Here is a 20,261-nt window from a genome sequence, read left to right on the forward strand (position 1 = left end):
TTACAACACTGACTTCAGCAGCGATTGCCTCAGTCGTCCCAAAACTCTACGAAGAAGAAAAATCCAAATTCTATGTCTTTCCTTCCCCGATCCAAAGCATGAAGCTCCTCTCTCTAATTCCCTTGATCTTCCAAAAACCTCCAATGAAAAACCAAACTAGTAACCTTGCAAAAGCTTGAAAACTCGCTCCCCCCCCCCCGATTCCCCCAAAAAAAAACCTTCCCCCTCAAAACTATATCCCTCCTAACCTTATCCTCTGAATTTCTTCAATCTTCCATCTTAGATCCGGAATTGGCTCCCACCTCAAGCTTGGATCCGAAATTGGCTCTCGCCGTCAAGCTTTCTCCTCCGTTTTTACCTATAAGAAATCCATTTACCGAAAACAACATTCCCTGAAACGGCACAGAGAACAAGACAGCCTGAAACAGAATCGAACCTTGTAATCGGGACCACATTGAGTCGCCCGACCAATTCAGGTCATATATTGGGAAAGTTGCTCGTAGTAACCTGGATGTTCCTGTAATTGGGTCAAATTGGTCCTCGCGTCAGATTGGCTAAGACCCGTAGTAAGACCTGGATTTCTCGTAATTAGACTGTATTGAGTTGACCGGCCAATTCAGGTCTCATATTGGATAAGAGGACCCGGATTGGATTATCGAAATTGGATCCAATTGGCTCCTCGAACCCGTCGTGTGAATTGGTCCTTCTCTTCCTGCTGACTCCCGTTATTGGAATCGAATGGAGCATTTCAGTATGCTCCGGCTGACTGTAACAGAGTGACTGAACCTGACCACTCAGTATTTGTACTGGAGTTGGTTGATGCTCCCAATATTCGAGGTAACTGAATATTAATAAAATTCCCCTTTCTTTTTATTTTCATTGTATACTCGTGTTACAACACAACAACGCTTCTCGAGGTAATTTCCCTTCTTGCATTGTAGAAACGGCAGAAGCCCAAAACTGACTAATTTTCGTACTTCCACCAATTTCATCATCTACTCTAGCACCATAACTTGCACTTTTTCGTACTACTATTTCATGCTCTTTTAAGTAATCTTGAACCAATGCTCTCATTCCTCCCTTGCCAAAATTGGTTTAAAGAAGATCCTCCCTATCTTTCAATGCTATCTTCCCATCTTTCCAGCAAATAATTCCTTGTCGTATCATATTATTAAATTCATTGCAATCTTTTCTAGTGTGTGAAGCATCATCACACCAAATGCATCTTTGTACATATCCTTGTTTTGAAACATTCTTCGAATTGTTTATAGAAGTATTCTCTTCAAGTCTTGCCAATTTGATTTGAAGATCTCGCATTCCTCGTATAATTTCTTCCATACCCATATCTGCTTTCTTTGACAAGGATGTCGAAGATTGAACTGTAGGCATTGTCGGTGGTGTTGTACGTACTGGAGCTTTGGGTGCTTGTACTGTTTTTGGAATATTGCTCCTATCCTTCCTCCTTTCTTTTTTTGTAAGCAATCCCACCGCATCTTCAACGTTCTTCCACTTCGTTGTCAATCCTTCATCTTCTTCTTTGTCTTCAAGAAGGAGTTCTAATTTCCCTTGCAATTCTCCATTAGCAGCTTGAAGAAATAGATCAACTTTGTTCGGCTCCAATGTCAATTTTTCTACCTTCGACAATTGAGAGTACTTCCTCTCAAATTCCCTTAGTAGCTCTGTTGCTTGCAAATTCTTATTGGGCCGTTCAATCCATTCCAGAAACAGCTTCTTAGTAACGTGATCAGCATCTTCCAAGAAATATTTGTCTTTCAATGCATGTGAAAAAACCTCCCATGAATTCCCATAACGATCCGTAATCCATGTAATATGGTCTCTTATCTCCGGTATCGTGGCAAGTCCAAATAGTGCAACCATTTTCTTCTCAGAAACCCGATTTAATTCCATTTCACGAATATAACATCTTAAATACCTTGAAATATTCCTTCCATCAAATTGATCAATTTTATTGACCACTGCTTGCAATGCTTTGGTTGCCAAAGCTTCCTTTCGATCATTGCTTTGCTGTTGCTGCATTGATAATGAGAAGGCTTGAAACATACTAGCAATAGACGGATCCATGTGCATACCTTGTCCTTTAGAAGACTCCCCACTAGAAACTCATCCCAAAGATCCTTCAAAATTTTTATTTTCGTTTTCTATAAAATAAAGATAAAATCAACCGAAATCCAATACCTTCCGCCTCAAGCTTTCACGTCGAATTCACCACTTTTGTCGTATTACATGCTTTCCTACTTGAGAACACGCCGGGCGTCTGGCTGTAGAAGGTAGTATGGAGATTCGCTAATAGTCAAGTAGTCTATCAGTTTTTGACTGCTGAAATATAAACAACTGCAAGAATACACCGTAAATCTATACGGATGTTCTTCGACTACTTGTCGAAGTCCTTTTTGTCCCAGCCGGTAGGTCTCTAGACGTTACAGAGAACCCCAAACAACCCAAACTGTTAATCTTCAATACCGCTTTTTACTTACGATCTTGTATCCATTGACTGTGTTGTTAGATTAACTCAATAAATTTCATGCACTCCGCATACTCAATCCTATAGACACCTTTCTAATTCTTCAATCACAGACGTAACTCGATTTCACAAAACAGTCAAGAGTAATCAAACCCACTTCATTAAAAAATCCCGATTCACCATTACAACACTGTCTTCAGCAACGATTGCCTCAGTCTTCCCAAAATCCTATGAAGAAAAGAAAAACCCAATTCTCTGTCTTCTTTTTCCGCCCGAAGCATGAAGCTCTTCTCTAATCCCCCTGATCTTCAAAAACCTCCAATGAAACTGAACTAGTAACCTTGAAAAGAGCTTGAAGCTAGATCTTCGATCCAAAGAATCCCGATCTAAAAAAAAACCCCCCTCAAAAAATCCCGATCTAAAAAAAAATCCCCCCCAAAAAACTTATTCTCCCCCTAACCTTATCCTCTGAATTTCTTCAATCTTCCGTCTTGGATCCGGAATTGGCTCCCACTGTGAGAGCTTAGATCTGAAATTGGCTCTCGCCATCAAAGCTTTCTCCTCCGTTTTTATCTTTAAGAGATCCATTTACCGAAAACAACGTTCCCTGAAACAGCACAGAGAATAGGACAGCCTGAAACAGAATCGAAACCCCGTACTCGGGTCCACATTGAGTCGTCCGACCAATTCAGGTCTCATATTGGATAAGATGCCCGTAGTAATCTGGATGTTCACATAATTGGGTCCAATTGGTCCTCGCGTCAGATTGGCTAAGGCCCGTAGTAAGACCTGGATTTTCTCGTAATTAGACTGCATTGGGTTGCCCGACCAATTCAGGTCTCATATTGGATAAGATGCCCGTAGTAACCTGGATTTTTCCGTAATTAGACTGCATTGGATTGCCCGACCAATTCAAGTCTCATATTGGATAAGAGTCCAGTAGTAAGACCCGGATTTCCCCGTAATTAGACTGCATTGGGTTGCCCGACCAATTCAGGTCTCATATTGGGTAAGAGGACCCGGATTGGATTCTCGAAATTGGATCCAATTGGCTCTTCGAACCAGGATCACCCGTCGCATGAATTGGTCCTTTCCCTTCCTGCTGACTCCCGTTATTGGAATCGAATGGAGCATTTCAGTATGCCCCGGTTGACTGTAACAGGGTGACTGAACCTGGCCACTGAGTATTTGCACTGGAGTTGGTCATTGCTCCCAATATTCGAGGTAACTGAACATTAATAAAAGTCCCATTTTTTTATATTTTCAAGGTATACTCGTGTTACAATACGACAACGATGATTGGACTGGAAGCGCCTTCTAGATAATCACGCCATTCTTAAAAAGAATGCACAATTGTAAGAAGTTCTTTGTTGTGGATCTCATAATTGATTTCTACTGCTGAGAATTTTCTTGAATGAAAGGCTACTAGATGAAGTTTTTTATTTATTCCCATTTGTGATAAAACTGCACCCAGAGCAAAGTTCGATGCATCTGTTTCCATAAAGAATGCTTTGGAAAAATCAACACGATACAAGATTGATGCAGAAACAAATGCTGTCTTCAAAGATTCAAAAACAACTTCTGCTTCTTGATTCCATTGGAGTTTGTCTTTACAAGTCAAATGTGTAAGTGGAGGTGCAACTCGAGAGAAGTCTTTGATGAAGATCCGATAGTAATTAGCAAATCTCAAAAAACATTGGACATCTCTTATCGTTTTTGGGATCTTCCAATCTATAATAGTTTGAACTTTCTTAGGATCCATCATAAGTCCATCATTTGAAATGATGTAACCTAAGAAATCGACTTGAGTAGTGTGGAATACACACTTTTCTATCTTGGCATAGAGTCCTGCATCTCTTAATTTTTGTAACACATGACGAACATGAAGTTCATATTCTTCTGGATTCTTAGAATAGATCAAGATGTCGTCTAGATAACAGACCTCAAAATCGTCCAAAAACTCTTGAAAAACATCATACATTAGATGTTGAAAAGCTGCTGGTGCATTTGTAAGTCCAAAAGGCATGACGTTGTATTCAAAATATCCATACCTAGTTTGAAACGCAGTCTTCCATTCATCTCCTTTTTTGATGCGTACTAGATTGTATGCTCCTCGAAGATCTATTTTTGTATAGATCTTAGCTTGATTCAGCTGATCAAGAAGTCGAGATATTAAAGGTAGTGGATACCTATTCTTGATGGTAATCTTGTTGAGTTGTCGATAATCAACATACATCCGCAATGATCCATCTTTTTTCTTCACAAATAGAATTGGAGCTCCTGCCGGAGATTTAGCATGGCGTATGAAATTCTTGGCTAGATTTTCTTCAATATATTCCTTGAGTTCAGTCAACTCATTTTGTAATAAACTGTAGATTGGTCCGAATGGTAGTTGTGCTCCTTCTTGAAGGTCAATTGAGCAATCATAGGGACGATGTTCTGAGAGTGTATCCGCATTCTTTTTTTCAAATACATCTTGAAATTCTTGATATTGACTTGGAATGCCACTTGAAGTCTTTTCACCAGTAGAAACGGATGTGGCATAAATAATATATGGTTATTCTTTCATAGCAGCATGCAAGAAAGCTTTTGCACCTATAAATATGGATTTAATTGAACTAGACTTATGACTCTCTACTTGATTAACTACATTGTTAGTTATACTTTTAGAAAAAGTAAGAGTTCGGGAAATCCAATCTATTTGAGGGTTGTATTTTTTTAACCACGATAAACCTAAAATGATTGGATTAGAGGGAGATCTAATGATATTAAATACTACAAAACTATTATGACCATTGATTATTACTTCTATAGGAAGGATTTCGTGAGTAATATCTCTAAAAGACAATGGACGACCATCTATGACTTCTATATGAACAGGTTTAGTTTTCTTTACTAAAGATATGCTATCTCTTTTAGTAAATTCTTCATCTAAAAAATACGCTGAGGCTCCGGAATCTAACAAGGCAGAGACTTTGTAATATTTAGGTCCTAAAATAACATTTAATGTAAAATAAGGAGAGGGCTCTGAGGAGAGAATAGGACCTTTACTAGATGTTGTGCAAGGTTCCAACCGCACGGTCCCTATTGTAGCTGGACAAACTCGTTTTCCGACATATTGTCTTCTTTCACAGCCATACTCCTCATTTTGTGATTGCGTCATTTCTTTGGACAATATTGAATAGTGTGCTTTGGTTCTCCACAATATAAACATAATCCTTCTTGACGTCGACGAGTCTTTTCTTGCTCAATAAGAGGTTTGAAACATACTACATCAATTTGCATATCCTCTACTTCCGAATGTATGTGTTGAAGAGGTGTTGGTGTTGCCATTGAATTATAGTAATGTTGAGGTCCACTTGTATGGTTCTCAGATCGGAATTCAAAAAGGCGATTGTCACACTTCACAGCAAAGTCAATTGCTTGACTCAATGTTTGAGGATCAGGTAAGTTGAGCATTAATTTTTTTACCTCATATTGTAATCCATAGAGAAATTGGCTAATAAGTGCAGCATCATCCCACTTAATATCAGTTGCAAGTTGTCAAAATTGTGAAGTATATAATGTTACTGATCGATTGTCTTGTTGTAAAATATGGATCTTATTGGTTGCAACACGAATTGCATTATGTTCTCCATACATGGATCGAAACTCCACCAAAAAAACCTCTAGATTATCCAATATTGGATCTCATCATTTAAGAAAAGATGAAAACCACGATAGTACTAAACTTGAAAGAAGCATACCAATGAATCTAGCTTGCGATCTTGGAGTTGGATAGCTTTGGGGTTGAAGTTCAATCACAAGTTGAACTTGATTGATAAATCCTCGAAACTTGGATCTAGTGCCATCAAACTTCTCGGGTAGGGTAATTCTTGGTTCTCTAAAATTTGAAGGGCGTTCCACTATAGGAGAAAGGACATGGTTTGGTGCAGATTTTGAAGCAGCTCCAACCATTTCTATATCTTCACTTCCTGCCAATCTTATTGCTCTTTGTGGTGGTAAATTGAGTTAATGCATCGCAAGCATTAACTCCCTCAATTGTTCTTGCATTTGTGCCATTGCACTTTTCATTTCAACAAGTTCTGCCATGATAATACTTAGAAGAGAGAAGATGTCTAATATCGCTCAAGACAAATAGAACAGAGGATTTGAGAACAAAGAAAATATTAAGGATAATATCAATTTAGAAGAGGGTATTCCGCAACTTCTAATATGCTTATATCTTATCAAGAAAAAAGAGTAATCCACTCTTAATTAAGATTAGACAAAGCTCTGATATTGTAGGTGTACTCTTATCAATCTGTCAAGGACAAGAACTCGATGAAAAAACAATTCAGATAAGTGAGCCTTCATTCAAAGAGAGGTAACAAAATATATATAAACAAGTATATATATTGAAAGAGAAATTGGAATGGCTATTGCCAAAAGACAAGAAAACGGAAGACCCTTGAAACTAGACTAGAAGAAAGAAAGGAGTTGACAAGAGTGAAGAAGGCTTCACTCTTGTCTCTATATATACTATCTAATTAGGGGCTACGTGGTGACATTCTATAGGACCTCTAATATGTGTTGACTTTGTAGAACACATGCCTTGACTTATAAGGCAAGTTTTTCTATGTGTGGACCACATAGTTAGCTTGATCTTCAAGCTAACAACATCTGTGGCACATGGCCAACTTGTTGACCACGTTTCTAATCCAAAAAGTCAATTAAAGATATCTATGAAGTCAAAGCAGCGTCTATAAAGCTTCTAGGAAACTTTCATATTAAATACTATAGAATTAATTTACTTTTACCTACTTTTACTTACTTCTACCTATTTGTATATATAATTACTAGCTTACATGATTATATCCGTGGCAATCAGAATAAGGCATTGTTATTAAGAATCTAAAATTTGTACAACAAAAAATAGAATTGAATACTTTTTGCACTATAGTAGAATTAAAACCATTCTTTTAATGGATTCTACCACATGTCATGGATATACATATGTATTTTAATAAATAACTATATGATTAGATAGAAGTAGATAAAAGTAGATAAAAATAGATTAATTTTATAAGATCTTCTAGAGAAGCTTTTTAAAAGCTTTATAGACAATGCTTTAATTTTACATATATTTGTAGTTGATTGATAGGTTAGAAACTTGGTCAAAAAGTTAATCACGTCTTGATAGCTTGTAAAACAAGCTAACTATGTAGCATACATACAAAAAACTTGCATTATAAGTTAAGTTATATGTCTTGCAAAGTTTATATATTTTGGAGGTCCTATAGGACATTGCCATATAATTCCTAGTTAATAGTATATATAGAAGCAAGAGTGAAGCCTTTTTTAATCTTGTTGATGCCTTTTTAGTCATTAGTCTTATTTCAAGACTTTCTAGTCTTCTTATTTTTGGCAATAGCCATTCTAATTCAATATTATATCTTTGAGTGACTTTTTAGTTCTTTTTAATGATACAAGAGTGTATTAAGGATTTCTTTCTTTAAGATTCATATCTTTGATAGTTTGATAAGAGTACTAATTTATTTTTTTTAACTTGTTTTAGAAGTAAGTGAATTATTTAACTTCTATTGCTATATTTCAAAAGTTATGGACTATTTATCTTTAAACAAAGAATCTTGTTTTCAAATATTGATCTTTTTTTAAAAGAGTGTGAATTATCTCTCTTTATAGAAATTTTTATTTAATATTAGAGGTTGTAAATTATCTTCCTCTAATTTGATTTTTTGAACTTATTTGAGTTATATATAAAAAAAAAGATTATAGATGCTATTCTCAGCAAAAGTAAAAATAGATTTGTAACTATTACAGATCTTCATGAGCTTATTAGTACTCTAAGAATAAAAATCTTAGGTGTTTTCAACATAAATCATAGAAGTACTATTTCTATGCTTACAAAAAAAGTTCAGAGTCTGTGTCAAGAAGTTGTGTAGTTGAAGAAAGCAAGTAAATTAATCTTATAACCAAATCTAGGGGGTTTTGCTTCTACAAGTATAATAGGGACAAGAATTAGTATACTTGAGAAGTTTGATGGAACAAGATCAAATTTTCAAGGATTTTTGCAATAAGTCAAACTCTATCTAAGGTTGCATTTCTTTTAATACCTTAATGGATTAACTCAAGTTAGATTCATAGGTGCACTTCTATCATGAAATCCTCTCTCTTGGTTTGTATTTTAAATAAAAAATGATTTAAGATTTTTTTATTATTTGAATTCATTCTTAAAAGTATTTATGGCCACATTCACAGAAACTAATTGAAAAAGAGTAGCAAAGACCAAGCTCTTATCTTTATGAAAAGAATTACGGTCAGCCACCGTATATGCTACTAAATTTTAAAATCTTGCTTGTGATGTTGACTTGAATGACAAAGCCCTTATCAATCAATTTTGATATAGATTGAATGATAATATCAAAGATTTATTATTGACAATGTCAAAGGTAAAATCTTTAAAAGAATTTATTACTTAAGCTATTCCATGTAATAATCGATTATTTAAAAGATGTCAGAAATAAAGACTTAGTTGAAGAAGAAGAAGTCAAATAATAATGACAGCTCCCAAGTTTTCAAAAACTTATTCATCAAAGCCAGAAACAATGCAAATTAAAATAATATGTTTTAAATTCCTTATAAAGTAGGAAAAAAATCGACAAGACAAAGAGAGATTATGCTTATATTGTAGAGAAGCTAAACGCACTACTTAATATTATTCAAAAAAACAACATAACTACAAAATGAGAATCATGGTTGCCAAAGAAGAAAATGTCTTAAAAAATAAGTTTCTTCTACTACAAAAAGGATTGTGTGGCTAAAATCTTACATAACTCCTAATAAAGGTCCTATTCTTTGTATAGATCTATTATCTTATTTTAAAATAGAAGTTTATTTAGAACCAAAAAATCACAAAGTCTTAGCTTTGTTAGATTGAAGAGCCTCAACTTGTTTTATAGACAAAGATTTTGTCAAGAAACAAGAAATATCATTAGTCAAAAAAACTAAACCTATACATGTAGAAGTCATAGATGGTCATTTTTTATCTTTTAGAGATGTTATGCCTGAAACTATTTCTTAAGATGTAGCAATTAAAGATCATAACAGCACAATAATATATAATATGATAAGATATCCATCTAATATGGTTATTTTAGGATTATTTTGGTTAAAAAAATATAATGCTTAGATAGATTGGATTTTTTGTAACCTTAATTTTTTCAATAGTTTAATCCAAAATCTCATTACTCAAGTAAAAATACATAAGTCTAATACATCCAAAACCTTACTAGTAGATGCAAGAGCTTTCATATATGCTACAAAAGAAATGTTATCTTTTATTACATATGCCATGTCCATTTCTCATGGTGAAAATGTGTCAAATAGTATTCCTAGCTAGTATTAAGATTTTTAAAATGTTATTGAAAAAAAAAATGTATATATTCTTTTAAAGTATTGTTCTTATGATTGTTCTATCAATCTTCACAAAAGAGCTAAACCATTATTTGGACCAATCTATAGCCTATTATAAAACTAGTTAGTTGCATTCAAAGAATATATTAATAAGAACTTGGCTAAGAATTTCATATGCTATTTTAAAACTCTAACCGAGGCTCCTATCTTATTTGTGAAGAAAAAAGATGGATCTCTGCAAAGCTGTGTAGACTATCAAGGATTCAACAAGATCACCATTAAGAATAAGTATCTTCTACCTTTGATTTTAAGACTTTTTGATCAACTCAATCAAGCAAAGATTTATATAAAAATAGATCTATGAAGAGTATAAAATCTAATATGCTTTAAAAAAAGAAATAAATAGAAAATTATGTTTCAAATTAGGTATGGACATTTCAAGTATAATGTCATGCTTTTTGGAGTCATAGATGCACCAACTATTTTTTAACATCTAATGAATGATGTCTTTTGTGAGTTTCTTGATAATTTTGTTGTTTGTTATTTGGATGATATTTTAATCTATTCTAAGAATATAAAAGAGCATGAAGTTCATGTTTGTTGTGTATTACAAAAATTTAGAGATGTAAAATTATATGTGAAGTTAGAAAAGTGTATATTCTATATTACACAAGTTGTTTTCTTAGGATACATTATTTCCAACAAAAAGCTAATGATAGATCCAAAGAAGGTCTAGACTATTGTAGATTGAAAGATTTTAAGAATAATAAGAAATGTGCAATAATTTTTAGGCTTTCTCAATTATTTTCGGATCTTCATCAATTTTTTTTCTTAAATTGTAATTTCACTTACACATTTGACTTATAAAGATAAATTTGAGTAGAATAAAGATGCCAAAGTATTGTTTGATGCTTTAAAAAAAGAATTTATTTCTATGCTAATTTTATATCATATTAAATTTTTTAAGGTATTTTTATGAAAATAGATGCATCAAACTTTGCTTTAGATGCAGTATTATCACAAATAGAAGCAGATAACAAACTCCATCCAATAGCTTTCTATTCCAATTTTTTTTCAACAACCAAGATTAATTATGAAATCCATGACAAAGAACTCCTTGCAATCATAGATTCATTTGAAGAATAGTATCATTATTTAAAAGACGCCTTGAGTTTAGTCACCATGTTCGTGATATAATACAACTATATAGTGAAATTATAATCAAAATTAAATTTCTAATTAATAAATTATTATCTTGATTCAATAATAATTCAAGGTATCTAAACATGGCTTTTATAATAGCCTCTTAGGTTATTTTTTATCTTAATAGTTAGTAGGTTTAAGGTTAATTAGTAATTTTATCTTCTAGCTATAGAGACTCTTTAACTACCTTAGAAAGACCATAAATTGATAAAATCAAGTTAGAAGAGATAAATAATTACTATAGTTGATAGTAGGATTAAATTAAGGATAAGATTGGACTAAAAACTCCTTAGGATAGGTTAGATTGATATACGAGGATTGATTGTTTGTTAGACAAGGTCGAAATTAGACCTCTAGCTACTAAAACAACCGCTTAGGACAAAATAGGGATTCATTTGAAGATCAAAGATTAGGATTTGAGAGCTAGGTTGAAGCTTTTTCTATAGACATAAGGTTGAATTTGGTAGGATTTGGAAAGAATTAGTAATTGTTATTGGAAGTCAATTTTTGTATTGACAACTTGGAATTTATGCAATGAAATTAGAGCTAGTACTCTCATCTAGTTAATAAAATTGGTGTCACATTTATAGTTCAAATTTTGATAATGCTTAGATAATTAGGTTTTCTAAGTGTATATAATTTTTTTTGATAATTCAATGATGTAATTGGGAGCTATCTGGATTTTGATACAAAAACATATTGAAAGTTGGCAATTTGGAGTTGGATAGGATTTCTATGATATTTGGAGATATACTAGTTGGATTAAGAAGAAATTTGGCATGGCATTGAAAGACTTGAAGATCAAGCTACATACTAATTTTGAATTGAAATTAAAAATTGGAGAAGGAAAAATAATTGCTAGAACTTTTGCTTTACCTTTCAAGTTGGTGGCTGAGTCACATCAATGCAGTTTTTGGAGGTTTTCTCACAATCTTATTTCTTGGATGTTTGTGAAATACAACCTCACCTTCTATAGCTAGGTGTTTGGTACATTCATAAGAAAGAAAATATGTCATATGGCACTATGTATACTACTCATAAGAATTTTGAATACTTCATGTCAGCATGTATTTTGAATTGTCACGGAGCTCATTAAGCATGTATTTATTAAGATTTGATTTCAAGATTACTTATCAATCCAAAAAAACAATAGAATTTTTTAGATGCCCTTTTTAGACGTTCTTATCTTACACCAAAAGAAGAAGATGCATCTTTTAATGAACAAAAAATAATTCTCTTAAAACCACATCATATTCACCTTTGAGCAATAAAATCAATATTAATTATTGATTCAATCTTTGTTAAGAAAATCCAATGAAGTATGTTTTCTAATCCTCTTGTCTATAATATGAAGAATAAATCTTTCAAGTCTGAGTTCAAAAAACAACCTATTCTATGTTGAAGGATGATTATACATTCTAGAAGGTAGAGCACAATTATGTGTTCTTTAAACTTGTTATGACTTTTTAGTAGCTCGATATTTTGGATACAACAAGACTTTGAAGCTAATATCAAGAGATTTTTGGTGTTTTCAAATGGAAGACGTAGTCAAAGACTTTGTATAATCATGTGATATTTGTTCAAGATTCAAAACTCCTCGCCATCAACTATCTAGACTTTTTCAATCCTTACCTATTCCAAAACAACCATAGTCATTTATTTCTATGGATTTTATCACAAATCTTCTAGTCTCAGGTTTATATGATTTTATATTCATGGTAGTAGATTGTTTTGCCATCATGGCATATTTTGTATCATATACAAAATCTATCACAAGTGAAGAAACGACTAAGCTTTTTTTTAACAACATCTATTACTATCATGGATTGCCTAAGGATATTATATTGAATAGGAGGACTCAATTTATATCAAGAATTTGGAAAACCTTTTTCAAGTTTTTAAAGATAGATATATAGCTCTCTTTGACTTTTCATCTTCAAACTAATAGACAAATGGAGTAGGTGAATGATGTTTTGGAGCAGTATTTGAGGTATACCATCAACTATCATTAAGATAATTGGACAACTCTTTTATCATTAGTAAAGTTTGCATACAATAATTTGGTACATTCATCTACTCAACAAACACCTCTCTTTGTTAATTATAGTTATCATCTATATCTTGACACTTTTGATTTTTTAAAAGTTGATAATTCTATTATAAAATATTTGATAAATCATTTATTAGAGCTACATGCAACAATAAAGGCATAATTAAAGGAAGCTTAAGAATGATAAAAGATTAATACAGATGCCTATTATAAGGAATAACCACAATTTAACATAGATGAGAAGGTATGATTATTTTATTACAATATCAAGACTACTTGTTCTTATGACAAGTTAGACTATCATAGGCTTAGACTTTTTTTTTATTAGTGAAGAAATCAATCATCTTGCTTATCAATTATATCTACCTAAGTCTATGGAAATTCACTGTATATTTCTCATATCTCTTTTTGAACCATATAAAATAGTAAATATCTTGAAAAGAAGAAAAATGCCACCTCCTCTTATAGAAGGGGATAATAATCAAGAATACAAGATAGAAGAAGTCTTAGATTTAAGGTGGTGTCAAAATAAATTGAAATATCTTACTCATTGGCATAGATATGATATTAATAAACACATATGGGAACCAATAAAAAATCTTGTAAATGTAGCAAAGAGAATTAAGGCTTTTTATTGACAATGTCCATCAAAATTAAGATGAAGAATAACAAATCTCTACTATAAAAGAAACAAGATGCAAGGAAGATAGCATTCTATCTTTTATCTTTTTTTGTAGATTTTATATATTTGTGATGCTAAAGAGATGGAAAAACAAAAATCAATAGATTCAACCTAAGAACTTTTACTTCCTAATTTATTAGATGAGATATTGTAATTATTAAAAATTTTAAGATAACATAATCAAGATAAAGATCCTCAAGAATGATATGTCCTTTTTCAAATAGATAGCAAGATACAATGTATTTGGTATCACGACCTTGGAAGAAACTCCCAATATTTGATGATTTTATTAGAAATAAAAACAACTCCTGATGGTATTTCAAATATTTTATTTCAAAGAAGTTTTGAAGGCCTCAACAACAAAAAAATAAGAAGATGGACTTCTTATTGTAGTATAAGACACTATCAATGGATGAGAGGATCTATCAACTATCTTTGAAGAGAACAAAGATCAGAGTATGTAGCAAATATAATTTGTTGTATCTTGGATTTTATCAACACATAATGGCTGCTCTTTGTGGAACTTGTTCTTAAATGAAGGGATAATATTACTAATATACATATATATTCTAGTAAATACTTATATGATTAGATAGAAGAAGATAGAAATAGATAAAAGTAAATAAAAGTAAATAAAAGTAGGTTGATTTCATAGTACCTTCTAGGGAAGTTCCTTAGAAGCTTTATATATATTACTTTGACTTTACATATATTTGTAGTTGATTGATAGATTAGATACTTGTTCAAAAAATTAACCACATATTGGTAGCTTGTAAAACAAGCTAACTATGTAGTGTAGACATGGAAAAATTTGACTTATAAGTTAAGATACATGTCTTATAAAGTCAATACTTTTTGAAGGTCCTATAGGACATTGCTATGCAATTCTTAGTTAAGAGTATATATAGAGGCAAGAATAAAGCCTTCTTTACTCTTATTGATGCCTTTCTAGTTCTTAGTCTTATTTCAAGACTTTCTAGTCTTCTTGTTTTTAACAATATCTATTCTAGTTCAATATTATGTCATCTTTGAGTGACTTTTTAGTTCTTATCAATGACACAAGAGTGTATTGAGGATTTCTTTCTTTAAGATTCATATCCTTGATACTACTACAATACTATACATATATCTACAATGAATAGTATAGTTTGCTATAAATGTGGAAAAATTACTCATATTTCTTGTTATTGCCAAGCTTTCCCACCAATCTCCTATTAGCACATAAGTGAAAACTCTACTTTAAGAAGATATTTCACAAATAACAATAATATTCTATCATAGAATATAAGAATTAATTTTGTAGAAGAGATCACAAGTGAACACTTTTTACTAAACTTTTAAAGTGATGATGAAATTTTGGATGCTTTAGAAATTCTCTCTCAATCAATCAAAAAATCATTGGATCCTTGATTTAAGAGCCTCTTGTCATTTCTTAGGAAACTATTCTGCATTTAGTGAAATAGATCCATGTCATAATACCACAATTATATTTACAAGAAGCTACTCTCATATAATAGCAAAGCCAGGATTAATTGACTTATCATTGCTCAATGGAGAAATAAAATCTCTAAAAGATGTTTGTTACACTCTTAGTTTACATAAAACTTACTTTCAATATGATAAATTACTGACTTAGGAAATTTTGACTATGATAAATTACTGACTTATGTATTTTTAGTCATACTAAATTTAATATCATCTAACTTCAAAAATTGCATAGAATAATAGCTAAAAGATCTTGTGAATAAATAAATAAATTGTATAAATTAGAATACCTTGACCAAAATTTTAACACAAATAGTTATCCAACTAAAACCAATAACATACTAGAACTAAATTACTTAAATAATACTACCAACTTATTCAAATTATGGAACAAATGATTATGATATATAAACTATAAAAGCCTAGTTTTTATCAACTCTCATAAATTAGTAAAAACAATACCTTTTTTTCATGTAGAATACCAAAATTGCCATATTTACTACTAAGGAAAACAAACTTGTAGCAAAATCTTAAAAATTTCTTTCATAAGAACTACTAAACTATTAGCTCTCATTCATACAAATTTATGAGGATCTTTGCCAATTGAATCTTTAGGTTACTATTGCTACTTCATCTTATTTATAGATGACTATAGCAAATATTCATGGATTTATTTATATCAACAAAATATCAAGCTTTCGAGATGTTTAAAAAATTTCACACCATGGTTGAAAAACAAACTAGCTATTAGATCTTCTATATGAGGTCTAACAAGAGAAAAGAATATCTTTTAGCAAACTTCATTTCTTATCTTGAAAATAATAGAATCATAAGACAATTAAGTATTGCTTGAACATTCCAACAGACTAGGATAGCTAAAAAGAAAAATTGCACTATATTGAATAAAATTAGAACAATGTTATTAAGAGGGAACATATTAACGTAGTTGTAGATAAAAGTTGCTCATAACATTATTCACCTTGTGAATTTCAATCCCACCAAGGCAAATGAAAGCCACACACTATGCAAGGTATTGATGGGAACAAAACTTGATCTTAATAAAGTACGTATCTTTGGATGGTTATGTTTTGTCGGCAAGGACAACACACAATATCATAGACTAGAAGTGCAATCAAAATAGAAACTTTATCTTAGCATTGATAGTATGTCAAAAGAATATTACATCTTTTTATCAAATTACAAAAAAATTCTAATTACTAAAAATTTCTATATTGATGAAGATAAATTCTTAACTTCATTTAGCAATAACTCAAATCTTGACACTTTTGACTTCATAACTGCTTTCTTCAATGAATAATCAATTTCAACAACAATATCAAAGACTACTAAAACTATTGACAAAAATAAGAATCTTGACATCTATACAATTGAGATACAACAACTACACAACTTGCCACTTGAGCAAATAATCCTCTCGCATACAGATGACAATATACTCACAAACCTTGTACATGCACAACAATCTTCTCTAATCTTTATATCAACTTCAAATACAAAACCACAATCTCTTCTAATCTCCAAACCAATCTTAAATTCAAAGTTAAGTCAACTTTAGATCAGAAGTAACTTCATACAACCTCCTATTGATTTTGAAACTCTTGATGAATAGATAACTTTAGATTTAGCAGATGATATCTCAACTTATTACATTGAGACAAAAATATAAGTTGCTTGGAATATTAAATGCCATGAATCATTAAATATTTCAACATCTACCAAGTGACTCAAAAAAAAACTAATTTGGCTCTAAGATTATTTTTGAGGTATGTTAAATCTTCTTATTGAACCTACAATATTTGAAGAGGTAGTCCAAAATGACGGATGGAAAAATTCACTACAGAAAGAAATTAAGTCTATTTATGAAAATAAGACTTAGATAGTAATCTCTCTTCCTCTAAGATACCATGCAATCTCTACAAAATGAATATACAAAGAAAAATTGAAAGCAGATAGAACTCTACAAAAAAAAAAAAAAAAAAAAAAAATCCGGGTTAATAGTTAGAAGCTTTGAACTAAAAGAAGAATTAGAATATGAAAAAAAATTTACTCTAATTATTAAATGGGACACCATATGCATACTGTTAGCTCTTTCTATAAAAAATAAATAATAATTTTATTATATGGACATAAGATTGCATTTCTTCACAAAGATCTCAAGCAAGAAATCTACATCATACAACTTTAAGGATTTATAAAACTTTGATATGAACATCTAATATGTAGACTTCATAAAACTCTTTATGATTTAAAAAAAAAATACTCAAGATATGGTACGATAAGATTAATTCTTTCTTATGTCACCAAGGATTTACAAAAAGAGAAGAAGACTATAATCTTTATGTTATACATCATGAAGAAAGAAGCCTCCTTCTAGCTCTCTATGTTGATAACTTGTTCTTCATTGGAAATTGAATTAAATAAATCACATGGTTGAAATCATAATTAGAATCAAAATTTGAAATGTTAGAATAAGAATAATATGATCTTACATTCTACTTCAAAGCCAAAATCTTTGCAGTAACTCAAGGTTTATTCATGATACAAAAAAGTTATGCTCTTCAAGTAATAAAATATTTTGGCTTAGAAGGATGTCAAGATAAGTCTATTCTAATGGTTGAACGACTTAAATTCACACAAGATATGGAAGAAGATACTATTGATCTTATCCATCATAGATCCATAGTTGAAAAACTTATCCAACTTATTCATTCAAGTCTTGATGTATTTTATTCTATTAGAATTGTAAGTAGATTTATGATGAGACTACAAATCCCTTATTTATCACCTCCAAAATATATTCTAAAATATATTATAAGCACATTAGATTACTAAAGTTTTTATACTATAAAATTAGCAACAATAATTTCAGGTTATATAGACATAGATTGGACTAGAGATCGATTTGATGGACAATCAATAATTGATTTTGTATTCATGCTAAGAGCAAGTCCAAGAACTTTGCTTTCTAAAAAACAACCAATAGTGGCTCTTTCTTTTTCAAAAGCTAAATACATGGAATTGCCTACAACAATAAAAGAATCAATTTGGCTCAATAAACTTTTAAAGGATTTTGCATTGAAAATATCAAAATCAATCTCTATCTATTGCAACAATAAAGGAGGTATAAAAACAACAAAAAATCTTGATATCAATCCATATATAAAACATATAGCAATTCATCATTACTTTATTAGAAAATGAATTGAAATAGGAGAAACAAAATTTATTTATGTATCCTTATTGGAATAAGTAGCTGACATGTTCACCAAACCTTTAAGACATGGTTTATTTGAAAAATTTAGAGCTAGATTAAATATTATTTTTCAAAAGAGTCCCAAATTAATTAAAAAGCTAGCTCTATCCATCTTTGATTATGATGGTAAGCTTCTATCATCACACCCCATTCAATCAATATACTATTACAAATATTATTCCTATCTCAAATTCTTCTCATATCATATATATCAATTTCTATCAATCAACTATCCTATAAACTAAAAAACAGCCTTATTGAATGAAGCAACCGACACGCAACATTACTTACACCAAGATTTTGAATCAATCTTGGAATTATTACATCATGAAGAAAATTAGTAGGAAAATCTAATAAGTATGAAGCTGTCAATTGAAGATCCTCAATAAGCTTCCATACAATGTCATCTTTTGAGACAAAATCCTTTACTATATACTGAATTTCCACTTCAATTCCAATTAGTGCATTATCAATTTTCTCAATCTTCTAAGTCAATTCAGTAGCAAGTAGCCTCTGACTAGAAGAAGAAGAACCTTCACTCTATCATGACTATTAGACTCTTCTTGGCAGCCACACTATTTCTACTCTCGGATTATGTTCTCCACAAATTATTTGAGCACAAGTATGGGAATTTCCATTACATTCAAATCTCTAGATATTAGTTTTAAAACAATGAATTTTAGAACAGCTGTAGCTACTAACCATGGCTTCATCCTCTAGAGACAAATACAATACATTGCCTCAATGACAAGACAAGACTCTTGAGACCTTGATTCTGAAGAAACTTCATTTCTACCACCTGCAACATTAACTATGGATTCCACTTCTACCTTCATAGTAAAACAACCTTCTACTTCATGCTCCACAAAACCAATTCCTAGAGTTACAAGGAAAAACTCAGAGATTATTAACCAATTAAAAACTTCATACGAAAAAAAATTGAAGACTTGGAAAACACACTCAATAAAACAAAAAGAAGAATGCCCACTGCAAAATCTATCCAATCCATTAAAAATAAAGCACTGCTGTTGCTTTGTAGAATGCAACAAGATATTACGAAGGTATTAAATTAGTATAGAAAGTTTTTTTTTTTTTTTTTTTTTTTTTTTGTGGATGATTCCATAGCAAGGAGGGGTGTTAGAACATCCTTTGTATATCACATCTACATAGACAGTTCATTGAAGTAAAAAGATAGTTGATGTAAGGGAAAGTGTTGACAGAAAGTCACACATTGGCTTTACAAGTCATCCTAAACAACACATCAGCAATCTTGCCACTTTGACATAACTTGGAATATACAACTGCCGCAGGTTTTCTAATACAACATCTCTTTCTTGATATCCTTTGTTGAAATCATGTTCTGGATCAGGAGCGCAGTAACGACCTCGATTGATGCACTGAGACTAGGACATCATCTGTGTAATGAAACGGAAGAGCAACATTATTATTATCTATGCAGTTGGAAATATATGTGCGAAAGGATGTAAGCCAAATTGTAAAGGACGTCGTATATATATGTGTATCTTAAAGCTCAACAAATTGGGCGTGTGAACCCTGAATTCTTGTTTAGCAAAAACCCACGAAACGAAAACTTTAATCGTGTCATACAAAATGCAACCTGGGCATAGAACACTGCCTCCACGATCAAGAAACGAAAACTTTAATCGTG

The sequence above is a fragment of the Physcomitrium patens genome, chromosome 12, assembly GCF_059467195.1.
Source record: "Physcomitrium patens ecotype Gransden chromosome 12, ASM5946719v1, whole genome shotgun sequence".
NCBI lineage: Eukaryota > Viridiplantae > Streptophyta > Bryopsida > Funariales > Funariaceae > Physcomitrium > Physcomitrium patens.